This window comes from Dromaius novaehollandiae, chromosome 16 (genome assembly GCF_036370855.1).
Source record: "Dromaius novaehollandiae isolate bDroNov1 chromosome 16, bDroNov1.hap1, whole genome shotgun sequence".
Taxonomy (NCBI): domain Eukaryota; kingdom Metazoa; phylum Chordata; class Aves; order Casuariiformes; family Dromaiidae; genus Dromaius; species Dromaius novaehollandiae.
Window position 1 is genome coordinate 17922488 of NC_088113.1, and position 16500 is coordinate 17938987.

The 16500-nt window shown below is 46.6% G+C and overlaps 1 protein-coding gene across 5 annotated transcripts in view; it reads left to right on the forward strand.

Moving 5' to 3' along the window:
• The first annotated feature begins 6779 nt into the window (after window positions 1–6779).
• OSBPL2 (oxysterol binding protein like 2) overlaps window positions 6780–16500 on the forward strand; it is a 43200-nt gene continuing 33479 nt past the window's right edge. For 2 of the 5 annotated variants that reach the window (XM_064521598.1, XM_064521595.1), the window contains exons 1-2: window positions 6796–6919; window positions 7856–7954. The gene's annotated coding sequence lies outside the window, so the exon portion shown is untranslated. Of the gene's footprint in view, window positions 6920–7236; window positions 7375–7855; window positions 7955–9866; window positions 10045–16500 lie in introns of those variants that run through there. The other 3 variants (XM_026092878.2, XM_064521597.1, XM_064521596.1) reach the window with 3 other exon arrangements.

Genomic DNA, 16500 nt, shown 5'->3' on the forward strand with positions numbered 1-16500 from the left:
TACGTCCCAGCTGGGCGACGGCAGCAAGAGAAACGCGCGATTTCACCATTTCCCCTCGGTCTCAGGGCAACCGCATTGGGCAATCGATCACCTGGGCGCCAGCTGCAGAACCGCAAGCGGGGAAACCTTCCTTTCTGCGCTCCTTCCCCGGGGCGGGCGGCAGAAAGCAGCCGGTTTGATTTGCTGGTGCTGGGGCAGGCACCGCGCAGAGGTCTGGAACACGTCTCCCGAAACTTTCAGTGCAAACCAGCTCCAAAAACAACAGAACGAGGCAAATTCCATTCCTACATCTGGTAAAAATCGGAGCTCAAAAGGCCTAAAAATAGACTTGCCTTGCCTGGGGAATTCTAGCCTCGCCTTGTAACTCGTGGTGCTAGAGATTATTGCATTCATAATTTAAATGTTGGATGGGTATAAAATTACTTGTGTGGGAGTTTTTCAATTTCTGGTAAGTGCATTTACATTAAATAGCGGCTGCACGCACAAAAGGCAGCAGAAAGCCTTTCCACGCCTGCGCGCCCGAGGCAGGCAGAGCGCGGGCAGCCTTACGGCACGCTGCTGCGAGCGCTGAGTCTTTTTGCCCTGCCAAAAACCTGACGACGTTGACCGTGGCTGGAAGGTCGGTTGTGTCTCCTCCGACACGGGGCATCGGGCGCCGCTGAGCCGAGTCCTGCCGGGCTGGAAAACCGCCCCGCGCTGCTCCGGGTGCCTCCGGGGACGGCGACGGCTCGCGGCGGGGTTTGCAGCTATTGCAAACGAGTGACATCCCGGCCAACGGGACGTTCAGGTGACAAACCCTGCTCTTCCCCAGCGCCCAGCCCGAGACTCTCACTTCCCCATCACCAAAGACACGCACGGAGTAAGCAAGCGATCAACGGTGCTTTAATACCTGCGGCAACGCGGTCCCGTCCCCCCGACGGAGCCCTTTCGTGGCTGCTGGCAGCCATCCTTCCGCCCTGTAACTTGTTTTCTCCCGTTTTCTGAAAGGGCTTCCTCGGACAAAACTAGCGCCGGACATGTAAGGCGTCACCGTGAATATCAATGAAGGGTTTTCTTCTCCCTCCCGCTCGTGCTGCCCGCCGCCGGGCTCGCTCCCGGCAGACCGCAGCTCCGGAGCCAAACTTCCCGGCCAAATGGGGATAGGATTCGACTTTATTGTTCACGCTCAAGTGTTCTGTCTTTTTTACCTGCTTTTGCGGGATTTTGCGATGGGACCCTTTCCGTGCTTCCTTTTTCAGGCCAATCTGCAGCACCGGTACCGTTGGTTTCTGGAAGTTTTAGGGGATAATTTTCTCGCGGGCGAGGTAGCGCAGCAACGTGAAATTAATCCGGATTTTGTTTCTGACGGATGCGTGTGAATTAGTAGTCACTAATTAATTTGTTCTAGCGGTTGCCTAGGGACCAGCGATCAGCATTTTGTTACATTCAGTGCAGGAGACCGTCCCGGCAAGTGATGCTGGCATATAAATACTCGTTTGGATCAAAGGTGGATCAGAGGGGCAATTATCCAAAGCTGAAGAAAATTACAAGCCAGACTGATGTGAAACAGCCCATAGTGTACGAGTACAAACGCTTACCGGCTGCGGTACCAGGCCTTTCTGCAGGCGTTACAGGCCGGTACCCAACCATGAGCGGAAGTGTTAAAATCCAGGAATTTTCAACAAAAGTGCTGAGCAGACCTGGCTGGAGTCTGTCCCAGGTCTGGGCTGGGTGGAGGCAGCAGCGCGGGTGCCCGGGCCCTTATCCCCATCCCCAGAGTGATGCCTGGATCTGTCCTCCGAAGTGTGGGGAAAATGCACGGAAACGGTTCCCGCGGCCAGAGCCAGCCCGTCTGCTGCTCCACCGGCGATGCAGACAGGCGGAGAGGGGGCTGGCGCTGCCTTCGGGGACCCCCGGTGCTACCGAATTAATAGCAGCTAATTCACTAAATCACTTCAATTCACTAATTTCCCAAACAACAGCAAAGCATGCGTATTGCTGGGGCGGCAGGGGTGCGTCCGCCGTTCCGGCTCGGCAGGGCGGCTCTCCCGCGGCCGAGGCACCTTTGGGCAGGGCTGCAGGAGCGTCCCCTCCTCGCGCCCCGCGGTGCCGGCCAGGGCCCGGGCACGGGGACGCGTTACCGAGGATGCACCCAGGCGGGTTAGCGCTTACTCACACGTCAACAAGTCTAACGAGCTTCTCTCGACTTAGATTTCCGGAAAGCGAGCACCGTGCGAGCCGTTGCCTTAATCTGTGATGCAAGTCCCGCCGTCCGCGGATCGAAGTCGGGGCCGGAGCGCGCGGGGTAACTTGCCAGGCTGCTGCACACGCAGCTAAAACCCAGGCGCGGTAATTGAGCCTAAATGAGACGCTCTTGTGGCCAAGCTTGGCAAATAAACCTCTATTAGGATGTAAAGCATCATTGATCATGACCGCGAGATGAACTGGCGGCAGCGCGGTGGCTCGTGGGCACCGGGAAAAGAGTGTCCTGGGATCTGCTGCCGGGAGCGGGTTCCCCGACGCGGTGATCCCTTACGGCGCTTCCCACGCCCCGCACCAACGTGGGGGGATCAAAGCTGGGAGTCGAGACCCGTCCATCCCAACACGCCCTGCTTTGGGGCTGCGAGAAAACCACGGTCCTGCAGGAAAACCAGGGAGGGTGAGACGGGCCGTGGATCCGACCTCGTAGCCAGCCTGGCTGTTTCTGCTTATCGACTTTTGCCTTATTATTTATAGATTCCTCTTTCTCTTGAATTGCTTTTCTTCCAATTCTGGTTAAAATCCGTGCGCTTTCAGCATTACCATGTTCTTCACTAAAGCCTTATCGGTATTACTATTGTCTGATTTTTAATGTGTTCTTTATATTCAATAGATTTCTATGACACATAACATATTCACTCTATCTTCCTTTTTTTAGCGCCAGGAGCTCAGAATATGGTATTACAGGGAACAGGATTTTGAATGTATATTTTGCAAGACGGGACAGGCTACAGGAGGAAATCTTTATTATTCAGATAGTGTGTGGGTGGTGGGAAGAAAGAGCCATGCAGAATGCTAAAACTCAGATAAAACACTGGGGCCGAGCGCGATGCCCAGGCTGGCGTCTGCCCCGGCGGGGCGAGTGCCGGCTCCCCGGTGGAAAGCGGGCCCGAAGCGCTTTAACCAGCAGGGCCGGGAGCTCCCCCGCGCCGGGCGACAACCCCAGACCGGCCGCTGCCCCGACCCGCTTCCCTCTGAGCATCTCGCTGCTCCGCGGATGTTGCAGTTAGTGTGTTCGATCAGTCATTCTCAGGGCTGCTCTGCCCAGGGTGACATTTGGGGATAGCAATTGTGCTTTTAATTCACACCCTGCCTCAATGCAAATTAACTTTCAAGCGTAGGCAAGCCCCAGTCTACAGGGTGATGCTGTTTGCAAACGGGAGTGCTCCGTGCACGCTCCGCACGCGGCGCAGGCTGGTGCCGGGGCTTTGGAAAGCTCTCCAATGCAAAGGGGAAACCCGGGATTCGGCTGGGGGTTTCCTCCGCGCTGGGGTGGCTCCGGCAGAGCTGCGCGTGGGGAAGGGCTGGTCTGCTCTGCAGATGTGCAGGTGTGCAGATGTGCAGGTGTGCAGATGTGCAGGCGTGCGGGTGCGCAAGCGCACAGATGTGCAGGTGTGCTGGTGTGCAGGCGTGCTGGCATGCAGGCGTACAGGTGGCGGGTGCAGATGCTGCAACTCCAGCCCAGAGATGCTGCAGCGCTCGTTATATAAATGTTTTCGGTTTCGAAGCTCCCTGGCTGGGAGCCATCGCTGGAAAAGAGCACCCGGTGGCAGAGGTTAGCACTTGCCCGCGCCTGTCGTGGCTGGAGCGGCTGCCTCGGCAGATTGGCTTATTCGGAGAAGGGGAGAAGGGGCATTTGTCTCTGCTCACACACACTGGTGAAAATTGATCGCTGTTTTTGCTGTAACAGGCCGCGTTTTGAGGGATTATCTCAGGATCACAGGATTCAATGTGTTTTGTTTCTCCATCTTGCCCTTCCTTATTCTGCTGCAATTCGGATTTTGTAAATCTGCTGCAGTGACGAGGTTTTCTTGGAACGGTTCTTTCGGCAGATCGCATTGCTCCACAGTACCTGAACAGTTGGCTATATAGGCCAGGTCGATAGTTACACCTATGCATGAGACAGTTGCTCAACACTTTCCACTGTAAAACCCCATTTTAATTACTTTTAACATTGCAAAACCTTTGCCAGCAAGGCAAAATTTTCCATGCCATCTCCTGTCAAAGGCACCTACTCGCTCCCCTCACTGCCAGCGCGACGGGGAGACAAACGAAGATCTAGATTCTTGCCCCTCTCCAATTTTGGGGTTTCGTTGCCACAAGCCAAAAGCTGCCACAAACTGAGTATTCCTGGATCACCTAATCGGCAGACGTCCCTGTCCGCGAGCCCTTCCGAGGACTCGTCCGCGCCAGCTGCGCGGTCACGACGAGGGGCCGCTGGGGCTCATTTGTGTGCAGCGCTTGGTGGTGCCGAGCACAGGCTCAGAAAATAATCCAAAGTCCTGCTCAGTTTCTCTGTGTGGCCCTTCGCATAAAAGCTGCAACGGGAATATTTATGGGATTAATATTCAGCCCATAGGCTCACGCGCTGCTGAATCAGGACTTACTGAAGAAAGCGATCGTCTTTCTGTGCAGATCAGGAGAATCTTGAAACCGGATTTGGAACGATACAAATTATCCTCTCCTTCCAAAGACTTTTAGTCTTAAAAAATGAGTCCAACCCCACCTCCCCTCTAATTTACCCTGCGCGGATACAGGGGTGAAACAACACGCGGTGCAGGACCAGGGCCGCTAGCGAGACTGGATATCCTCCGAGCCAGCGGGACCCCCATGACACGTGTGAGAAATTCCCCATGGATGTTGTATTTAAAAGCTTCCGCTTGTTCCCGAGTGAGGAGCATTATCAGTGTGAATTCACGTCTCCCATACTGTCATGTTACTCCTGTATTACTCCAAAATACTCGCTCCGAAATGGGCTGAGAGCTCGTGGCCACCCGCCGTCGGCCCATTTCGGAGCGAGCAGTACTCGGGCATCGACGCGCTGCACCACGCAAAGCGGTCGAGGACGCTTGGAGGGAGCCGCGCCGCAGCCGGGTGCTGCTCTCCCGCCGGCACGGCAGCTTTGGAGAAGTCCTCTCGTTCCGCACGGAGCACGTCGAAGCCTCCCCGGGCAAACACGGCAACGGCTCATTTCGCCTCCACCATGCGCGATGTACTTCGTCCGGACTCGCCGGTTTTCTAGCTGCCCGGGACAGGCGCTTGCTCTCTCTGCCGTGCAGCTCCTGAGGTATCTTGCTCTGTTTGCGCTTTGTTTGCAATCTGTTTCGTTAGTTTGGTTTAGTTCTTTTTGTCCTTTTAAAGTCCTGGTTGCTGGGTCCAGTGAGATTTCATTTGATTTAGCTTTCAGGTACAAAAAGGGAGGGAGGGAGAGAGACATTTGGGAGGAAGAGTTTCAACTCTCTCTGATTGTGGGAAAAAATTCAGAGCGTGTGAAGGAAAAGCACCTTGCAGACTCAGACACGGGGAGGTAAATAAAAAGAGCAGAACAGGTCTTACCTAAAAGAACTGCTATGAGTCACGGCCATTTTAAAGTCCTGAGTCACGGTTTTGGTGCTTGCATCAACATCTACAGATACTCTCAGTTCCTTTAGCATGTCAGTAGTTCCTCTGCAGTGATCAGGGCTGTTACGAGCTTGCAGCGAGTTAATTGTTGTGTACGAGAAAGTGCAAGATCAGGGCAAGCGAAACAAAGGCGCCTGCCAGCTCCTCTCCGGGCTGGGTGCTCCTTTCACGCACGAGCTGCCAAGCCATGGATTTGTTGGCCATTTCTCTGGGATTTTGCCCCATAGCCTGCTCAGAGCAGTAGCACTGACCGCAACAGCGATGCTGGATGTATAGAAATCCTTGTGATGCGGGCGCAGCCCAAGGCCACATCGTGCCCGCGGGTTGAGGCCGCCGGGCTCACCGGAGGCTCTACAGAGCCGCTCTGCTCATGCGCCGCCTGCACCGAGCTCGTGGCCCCGGCACAGGCCGGACATGCGGCATGGGCATGGCTAGCGTACGCCAGCCGGCAGGACTTGCTCTGGGAGACCCCGGGCAGGACGTGGGGGAACAAACAAGTGACCTGAAAATCAGGATGTTGCATTTAGTGGCCTAGTGGTGACACATGGTATAACCTACAAGCAACTTGCCTCAAACTTGATTAGAATATTTAACAATAACACAAAAACACCTAATTCTTATCACGCTATAGCAAAGCGTAGGGCATGTATCAACCTCCAAGGTGACTCTGATGTACTAGGTGCGCCTGCCATGAGATGACAGATGAATCACACGCACACCCCACAAGCACACATGACCAAAGATAAAAGGAGCAACAATTCTTAACTGCCAGACCAATAGGAGACCCAACTCTCCAGAGGTTATGGTGAGGCCTGCTCACCCTCCTGGGTGGATGAAAACACATGTACCAGACAGAGCACACGCTGCCGGTATAGGCTGCAGCCCGAATGCGTGTGTCTGTGGGACGAGGGGCTCAAGGTGCCCCCCAAGGCGGCCCCCGGTGAGGCGTGCGCCAGCCTCCCCAGCCCGGGGGCTCCTGGTCCCCGCCCTCATCTGCATAGACTCGCCCCCGCGCGCCATTGGCCGGCGTTCTCCCCGGCGGTGGCGAGGCCGTGGGGCTGTGGGGTGGGGCGCCTCATTAGCATTCGCCCCGCCCCGGAGCGGGCGGGCGGGGGCGCTGGTTAGCTGCTTCTGGGGCGGCGGGGCGGGGCCGCGCTCTGCGATTGGCGGCGCGGCGCGTCATTCCGTCGCGGCGAGGGCCGCACTTCCGCCTCGGTGTCAGCGGCGCCGGGCGGGGGGGTGTTGCTGCGGCGGGGCCGTCGCGGGAACGCGGTGCCAGGTAACTGCCTGCCGGCCGGCCCCGGGCGTGGCGGGGGGCCCGGCCCCCGCGGCGGGCTGCCCTGCCTCGCCGTCCCTGCGGAGCCGCTGCCCCGAGGGGGCTGGGCTCCCCCCACCTGCCGCGGCGGCGCCCCCCGGCCGCGGGAAGGGCGGGAGCGCCTCCCTCGGCCCCGCCCGGGCCTCGCGCCGGCCCCCTCCCCCACGCGCGGCGGCCGTTAACGGCCGTTAACGGCTCCGCGTCAGCCGCCCCGCGGGCGGCGCTGCGCCGGGACGAGGGGGGCTCCCCCCGCCGGCCCCGCTCGGCCCCGCTCGGCCAGGTGTCCTGCCCGTCCAGCCGAGGACGGGCGGGGGCAGAGCGGCGGGGCCGAGCCCCCGGGCCTGGGCCGTCGCGCTGGGGGAGCGCAGCTGCCCCGAGCGCTGCTCCTGCCTGGCAGAAGCAGGATCCCGGACCTGCGGGTTTGTTTGCTCAGGGCTCTGTGATGCGTAGGCCTGTACAGCTGCATAAATAATGCGTTGTTTTGAAACTATGCTCCCTCCACCTTTCCTTTTTTTTTGTTAAGCAAGGCTGGCAGACCTTGAATGCCCCCGAGTGCGGGCCCGTGTAGCAAAACCCTCTGTCAGCCGCGGGGCTCATACCGGGCAGCGAGGGGGGCAGAGGGGGCAGAAGGACGTTTCTGCGGTGAGCAGGGCTTGCGAGGCAGCTGGGCTCTGCATCCCGGCGAAGGGAGTTTCTCTTCTGGTTGCTTTTGGAGCCAGGTAGTTTGGAGAAGATGTCTGTAACAGCTGGTTCCCAAGACGGATGTGTTGAGCGCAGCTCCAGCGTGAAACAGGAGCCTCAAGGGGCTTTTTAGGCCGCAGCTAAAGCACAGACAGCAGTTAGGATTTCTTTCAGTTTGTTTTTTGTTTTTCAGTCACCCACTCAATGTTTCTCTTACAGAGCTCCTGAAAGGGAGACAAGCAAGATGGGAAAAATAACAGGAAAAAAGCCTTTTTTTTAAAAATAACATGCCACCAGAACCTCTGCATGGTAACAAAGGTATAAATTATGTTGCCATTTATTTAATTTGGTTATTAATCTTGTTTGTGCTGTATGTATGTTTTGACTCAGGACTCCCCTAGGAAAGGGTTCGTTACTCTACAACACTTGGAGACCGGAATTTGAGATGTGCGCCTAAAAGCCCTTTGTTGTGTCTGCCATAAGCTTGCATTTCTCCTCCGAAATACCTGCAAAAGCGTGTTCAGTGCAAGCGCCTATTACTTTAATTCACTACCGGTTTTCTCAATTAAAATACATAGTCTTCATTTAGGCTTTCATAAAGCAAAAGTGAGAAAGAGAAGCTGAGCTGCAGTGTAGGTTAGCATTAGTGTGTCACTGTTCTCATAGTGTTTTCTTTCTTCAAGCTTATCCATGTAGGTAAGAAAAAATAAAATGAATTCATCTTTTTAATTTCAATTTTTCCTTCAAAAGTTCAGTAAGTCCGTGTTCATGTTGGTATGTGGGGGCAACCAAATGTATATCGTCTTACAAACTTTATGTGAGTACGTTGTGAGACTTCTACAACTTAAGGGCAATTTCTGGAAGCAGTGACTTGGGCAACTTCCAAACATAAAGCACTACACTGTGGGGTGGAAGTAGGAGAACTGGCTAAACTAGTAGGGAAGCACAAGAAATCCCAAGCAGTGATTTTTCTCTAGCTATGTTTTTGCTTAGTGTAGACATAGCTTTTTCTTCAAATAATTGTCAAGTTTTGCAAATGACTTTATAGTAATATAATGGAAACTTTTTAATTGTTGCCTCTTTGGGTTCCCAAAGTAAAGTTAAATTGGGAGCTTGCAGCAATTGCTAGTTAGATGAAAGTGTTCTGAAAATAAAACAGATGATAGTTCTGAAGGGACTGATCTTTCTTTTGACCGTGTGACAGAGAGGTGAGGGATGATTCTTAATGTTGTCTTGCTTCGTCAGGAGCACCTCATAATGAACTTACAACTTCAAGGAGTGCTGAAAAGAAAACACTGAGACATCTACTGTCTGGGAATAAATATGCATCTTTTTCAAAAAAATGGCTCTTTGGCCATGCCAATATAATATTATAAACAGAAAATTTGAAGATGGAAAATGATGATTAGATAACAGACTCTGTGTGTGGAAGTAGCTGAAGACTAGATAGGTCAAAGTAAAGGTTTTGGTTGATGTGGTGCTGAAAAACAAGAAAATTGAGGCTTGTGCAAGTAGTTAGTTATGTTTGGCAACATCTATGTAAATGCATTTATTTTGGTAACTGTGATCATTGGGGGCAGTTTTCACTGTTTGATGCTTTCTTTAAATGAATTTTAAAACTGTTACTGCTTTCGGTGATAGGTTCTTGCTTAAGCCGACAGGTCTTATGATTGAAACTGTTATTTCTTTTGGTTGTCTTATGAATACTACTGTGTGAACTTCACACATGCTGACCTAGAACAAAGGTGGAAAGCTTACCTTTCTGTTGTTTTAGTGTTGGTTGGAAAACATACCAACCATACAAACATACCAGGCTTTTTTGCTTTGATAACTCTGTATTTTTAAAAAACTGTTTGTACTGCCAGTCAGATGATTTTTGCTTGAAAGAAAGCTTCACATGTAAGTACTCTGAATCTTTACGCAGATAATTCATTAGCTTTGGTATTTGAAGTAACTTGTTCTCGAGCAGTTCGATGTTACATCATACTGCTTGATAACTAAACTTCCCTTTACAAGTTGGCATTTTTTTCCTGTCCTTCACTCAACATTGATTTTGCCACCTGAGTCATGAAGATAATCTCTGAACAGAAATGACTGTCCTTGACACTTGTATCATGTTTTAAAGTGCTGTTTAATCTGCTCTTTTAAAAATAACTAACATGTTTGTTTCTCATATGTTTTTTCCAAAATGCATAAAATCAGGCCTGCAAAGAATATGCTTTAAACATGGAGTTCTGAACATCCTGACTATTTTTGCCGAGTCTGAATAAGTAAATGGTATACTTGTCACAGGAGCATCTTCGTCTAGATGAATGAAGTGGGAAATTAGAGCCATGGATTGGTCATCCTTTATCTGCCACTTGGGTAGACATGGGACTTGGATGTGCTTCCTGATGCAGAAAATCTAGGTTATACATTGTATTGGTTTATTTCTTTTTTAATTTTTTATGCAGTAGACCCTATAGAACTTGGAATTAAAAATTACATCATCTCAAGCCTCTAATTCTTAACTTACTTTGCAGAAGAAAGTGTGATGACATAATTAAATATTTACTTTGTGTTCTAAGAGGCTCATAATAGAAACCTGTATGGAAGCAAGAAGTGCTTAGAATGTGGCAGATGCGGCTTACTGTTAGTTGCAGATACACTCTGAAAATATGTTGTTGATCCAGTACACAAGATAGCATCATAATTTTCAGGATCAATAGCATGTAAGAATAGATTAAGCTTACTTTAACTCTATTTTTATACTGTTAAAATTATAATTTAACTTTCTGGCCTAGACAGATCCTTCAGATTATTTTGGTATATTTTATTATGCACATGTTTTAATCATCTAGTACTGCCAAAAAAGTTAAGATGACTTTTCAAAAGTACTATTGACAGAATTTTTAGAGCCAGATTTTTAGTGAATTACAGCTGCCCTTCATTCAGAAGATGCAGGAGGGTGGATACCAGTGTCATCTTGCGATTGTTTATAAATCTGGTAGAGTATACACAAAAGGTGAATTGTGCCTGCAGCTGCAGAAATGCATCTGGATCTTTTAGCCTTGGCCCCTTTTTTCTATGGTCCAGAACTTAAACTGGCCATTGCACTGGGCATGTAATGTCAATACTTGGTATTAGATTTAATAGCAACCCTAATTGGCAGGATTCCTATTTGAGTTCACTTTCTTTGCTGTGGTGGTGGTGTTAAAGGTTTAGATGAGACAGGGATTGTGGCTGTTGGTATGCTTTGGACCTTTGGGGTATTACAGAGGAGTTTGCCTGCTCATGAAATTTGTCAAGAAATGCATTTTCATGAATTGGTAATTTCATTATATTTTACTAGTGTAATTTGAACTTTTCTGAGCCAGTTTTTTAGGCCTCTTTCTGCCCCCACCCCCCCCCCAAAAAAAAAAGAAAAAAAGAATCTGTTAATATAGCTCATTGGGTTTTGGTACTAGTGATAGTTCAAAAGTAATTACAGTACAGAAACTTTTAAGATGGTAAGCATCTGAAATCTAGGCATCTCTGTTCCTACACATTTCTCTCACTTCAGACCTAACCAGCTCAGACCATTGAAGTGGTGGAGGCCAACGTAGACTATGCTTCTTAAAATATGTTGGTGCAGTCGAGCAAAAACTACAGTCCTTTCAATAACTCTGAATTAGAAAGTGTTAATTCTACTGAGAAGTTAGCTCATCAGCCTATTTATAATGTTAGTTCAGCAGCGTGTTTGTTTACCAGACAAAATGAGATCTTAGTTGGAAGAATATATATTCTCCCACATGCATGTGTTCGTTTAGTCTTTACCAGAAAAAAAATAAACTATTGAACCCTTGTTTAATACTAAAACAAAAACATTACCTATATTTAGAGTTGAAGATAACTAATTTTTATTTATATGGTCTTATTTTCTCTTAAACATAATTATAAGTGCTTTGCAACCTTTTTATTATCAAAGTGGATAAATATTAGGAGGCAGGTGGCTATGTGGAGTCTTTATTAAAACTGAGCAGTAAATAGAGATAGAATTTGACTTCAAGCCAGGAAACTGTCTTTTTTTTTTTTTTTTTTTTTTTTTTTTTAATTCTTGACGACAGCAGGCATGGTAAGAACTCTTATCCTGGTATCGTAAGATACCTGTTATGAGTATAGCTTTAGGAAATTCATAGCATAAATTCTGACTTTATAAAAGCTATTTTAATTTTGGGGTCTAATCTGATAACTCGTAATAGTCTGCTAGCTTTAAAGGAACAGTTCTGTAAGCTGTTTGCATGAGCTAGTGCTGCAGGATTTGAGTATGTGAAGAATTGGTGGTGGACATAAAAACCAGAGTTGTTTAACATGGTAGTACTCTGCACTAGGTTAGTGAGCTGTTGTTGTCCTTGGGGCTTTTTTGCAATATGATTATCATCATAACTGTTCAGGGGTCTCCATGAAAATGATTTGTGAGATACTTTGTACAGAGTAAATGTAAAACTATACCAGCAAAGGGAGAATGAACGCACAGAAACATATGTTTAGAAGTGCCTGTAAGTAGGAAAATCAATAAACTAAACCTTTAACTATTTTTTTTCTGTTTTAATGGTTTTCTCCAGTGAAGTTATATGCCATAATTGTCTTTGTATTCTTAAATTTCAGTGATCAACTTGTTTACATTGTATTTACATGATGATGAGAAATGTTAAAGTATACTTAATTGTATCTTCAAAGTACAAAGTTTGGTTGAAAGATAAATGTTCATAGATGGTTAATTTTGTATCTACTGACACTTGCGTCCAAAGCTACTGTGTTGCATCCAAAGCTACTGTGTTTGGAGCTATTGATTACGTCCCACCTTGCCACTTTAGAAATATGGAAAAACAAATGTTCAGGAAACTAGTAAGAAGCAACTGGTTTTACAAAGCAGTACTGATTTACTAATTTTTTTTCTAACGGTGTGGCTAGAAATGAGCTGGTGTATCAGTCACGATCACGTGTGGCATTATGCATCATGAATGTGGAAGGCATATAAAAAAAAGAATTTTATCATCTTTTACAATTGTGGACAATGAGAGGGTTTCCAAGGGAAGGCTATGTAGTTTAAAGAATGTTGTAACAGATGCACTCAAGTGGGAAAATGTCTCAAATATTGATAAAAAGTTGGAGAACAATTACAGAATTCTATGGGAATTTCAATTAAGTGTTTTACACCAGAAAATACTAATTTGATGGAATCAGGTTTCCTCACTTTTTTTGTTAGGTTTGGTAACAGTTCTGCAAGTCAGCATCCTTGTCTGTAGAACAGAATTTGTGGCCAGAGTGAGACTGGGAATAGCCATCAGTTTTGTACGTGGTTAATCACTATACTGCTAAGAGTATTTTCGATCCAGTTTCATTTATACAAGTTTCATGTTCAATAAATCATGCTTCTGATTGAAGGGCCTTGTGATGGGGCATACTCAGGGTGTGGAACAGTTTTTTTGTAGCTTGTTCTGATGCAGAAAGAAACAGATTTTGTAGCCTTAATTTTGTAACAAACCAGAAACCTAGCATCTCAGTTGGCCCTAATTCTTATGAAGTATCACCAAAAATCTGTAGGCCTGGGAAAACAGAACATGATACCATCTGCCATTAAATCTATTTGGCTGATGTGTTCAAAGCTAAACTTTCAGATGTGCAGTTTGCTGCCACTGTTGTTTAAAGAGCTTAGCCGAACTTATTTTTAAAGCAATCAGCCTCATCTACTTCACTTCTGGGGTACTCAAAACTGGCCCTGGTGCATTTAATTGTAACTGCCAGCTGCATGAAGCTTTATAATAGGGATAGCTGCAGCCTTCGAAGAAATGGAAAGGTGATGGTGGGCCAGGTTTTCAGCTGATCCTCCTCATTCAACCTTTCTGTGCTCTGTTTAACAGGCTTAGAGGAGGAAGTTGCACTTCTCTTACTGTGGATGTTGGGTTAGTTTAATCTTGCCAAGACATCTTGGCAGGAGATGTTACTACATTAAGACTTTGGAGTAGGGAACACATGTAACTGGGTAAATAGAATTCTCTTCTGGATGCTGCCGTCTGTGTAGCTGTTCTCTGGTTGAAGAGATTTTAAGTGTGTAAGTTGCCAAATCAGATGGCTTCTTGGCAAATTTTTATACATGTTTTAGATCCAGTGTTGTTGGTAGCCTAATTTCATAAGTCAATTAAGATTCATCCTTGCTGAAGCTTTCATTCAGAGATGAAACAGTGCAGTTTGATGCTTTGAGGAGATGTGTATGAAGCAAAAACACATGAATATTTATCTCCTAGTTCAAGCTATTTATTTCTGTCCCTTGAAGTACTACTGCTATGTTTTATTTGAGCTGACAACTCAAGAAAAGATGGGATTGGCTCTTATTCCACTAGTCATGCTGTAGGACTATTGTTTTTTAGTTCTTATATTTTTAGTGCCAATATGAAGGCTGTATCTATTTATTCTTCTCCTGGCTCTTTTGGAGTGTCCTGCTCTGGACAAAAGTTGTGTCCTGGACCCAAGATAGCAAATGAATGAAAATGTTGCTCTTTATTAACATAGGTTGTTAGATGGATTAAAGAGGCCATGAATAGGTTTTCCTTTGCATCAAGCTAATTTTAAATTCTGTCCAAACTATTTCTATTAAATTGAGCTTGTGTCTTTTTGACCTATTAAAGAAAAGTGAAATTCTGAAAATTGAACATCTTTTCAGAGCTCATGTGATTTACCTCTTTTCTGCTATCTGGCAATAATTGTGCAGTATTTCAGTCGTGAGATTTGGCAGAAAGTTTTCATTAGTTATTGTGATGAAAACCTCACTTGACTTTCATTTTTCCTTTCATCTCTTCTTTTTTTCTTACTTGCAAGTATTCTCCTTTGAAGTTACTTTGTTACTTAGTTTTAAAATTTGCTGTGGAAGTGCGGGTCCAGCATAACCTCTCTAGGCATGTGAAAAAGTTGATGAAAATGCAAAATCATTGCTAATTCTTTGTTGGCAACTTAATTCCAGTGTATTGAACTTCTGATATACTACTGGTTATACTGGAGAAACCGTGGTTTACTATTTCTGTACTTGTGTTTATTTAAATGCTTCTTGATCTCAAATAGATTCAGTATCTCTATTCACTGGCTGTGTAATGATCATATCCTAGTGTTTATATATTTGTCTTGCAGAGCTAGAACACGTGCTTTAAGAGTGAAATATCAGGATCTGTAAAGGGAGAGGAATGTTGTCAACAAAACTTTTGCTTTCCAGAATTGCTGCATGATATTAAGTTGCAACTCTGGGTCCAGAGGTGAAAGACACTGCAGATGTAGTCAGTCAACCAAATTTCAAAAATGATCTTGGTGAACTGCATTCCATTCAAATCGGTCACTCCAGCTGTAATGCTTACCTTTCTGTAGAAATGTAAGTGTTTCTTCAAGGGGGAGTAACTTCTTCTGGTTAACACAGCTGGGTCTTTTTGTTGAAGACTAATATATAGGAACAAGTTAATAGGGAGCAACTAGTTATGTTAACTAAGCCATGGTATTTGCTTGTTTAAACTCTTACACATTGCTTTAAACAGGGCTTAGTGCCTTTTTTGGTGTATAAATGATGAGAATGTCAGGATCTTACCAACACAGGCATAAGTTTTTTTCTTCTGTTTAGGAATGGAACTTGAGCATGTGTTGTAACAAACTTCAGGAAATACTATCCTAGGTAGATAAATGGCATATCAAGCTTCAACTTCTAGCACTTGGCAGAGCTGTAAGCAAATGAAATGGTGTTATGGACAACCATTACAGATGGTATCACCAGCCTCATGTAGCTGTGGTGAATATAGGAACCAGAGAGGAACCTTTATCATCTCATCAGGCAGTGGATCTCCACCCCTTTGGTTTCAGAGAAAAACCTATATAGGATTGAGTAGGACCTCTCCCTAAAAGGTGTACATGTATGTGTTCTTGTATGGACAGTTGTATGCATATTGCAGAATGCATTGAGCAGATTAGATACTTTATAAAGCTATTTTCGAAGTCTTGTACTGTTGTTGTCCTAGTTTAAAAAATAAATACGTGTGAGGGGAAGTGGTAATAGATCAGAACTGTGCAAAGTCTGTCACTGATCTTATTGATAGGAGAAGAGCTTGATATACATCTTTGGAAAGCTGTTCTTTGTGTGTTCTGCTTCTAGGGACAATGAGTTTGTACAGCGCCCTCTGATCTGTGCAGAGTTAAGCTTTTGAAAGCAAAGCATGTTACCGGAAGCCAGATCAGCTGGTATGTGTTACTGTCAAGTTACCAGTTCAGTGCAATACTTGACAAAACACTTTCTGTTTGACATTATTCATAACCAGCTGATTGACAGGTACAGTAAAACTTTTTCTTCGTTATGGGAGCTTAGCTGTCACTGTAGTGAAAGTGATATGAATACTATAATTTTCTGGTTAGCCCTAGCCCACTGCTAATGTTCCGCATAAAGGTTGTAAAGCTGATCATGGAGGGAAGCATGTTTTCCTCTGAGTGATTGACTCTCTTAGGATCTGTTTTAGTATCAGCAGTGCCTGTCGGGACCATCGGTGTGTTATGCATGTTTAGGAACAGCTGTTGCTTGGTTATTTCTTGTCATCCTTAGCAGTTGTATTTCTGGCAGGCAGTATGTCAACCTTAGTAATTTCCTCCTCTCCACAGAATGTGTTGCAAGCTGTGTTCTCAACCTGGTGCAGGTGTTTTCTCTTATTTCTGCAGTGTTTAATGCAACTGCATGCTTTGTTTTGTCTCTGTGTTGTCTTTAAAATACTTTCATTTTTATCCCCCCCCCCCCCCCCCCAAGAGGGGAAACAGGCTACTAGTCGAGTTATCGAGCTGTCTTACAGGACTTTTTTTCTTTCCTCTTGGGAGAGAGTAAGGCC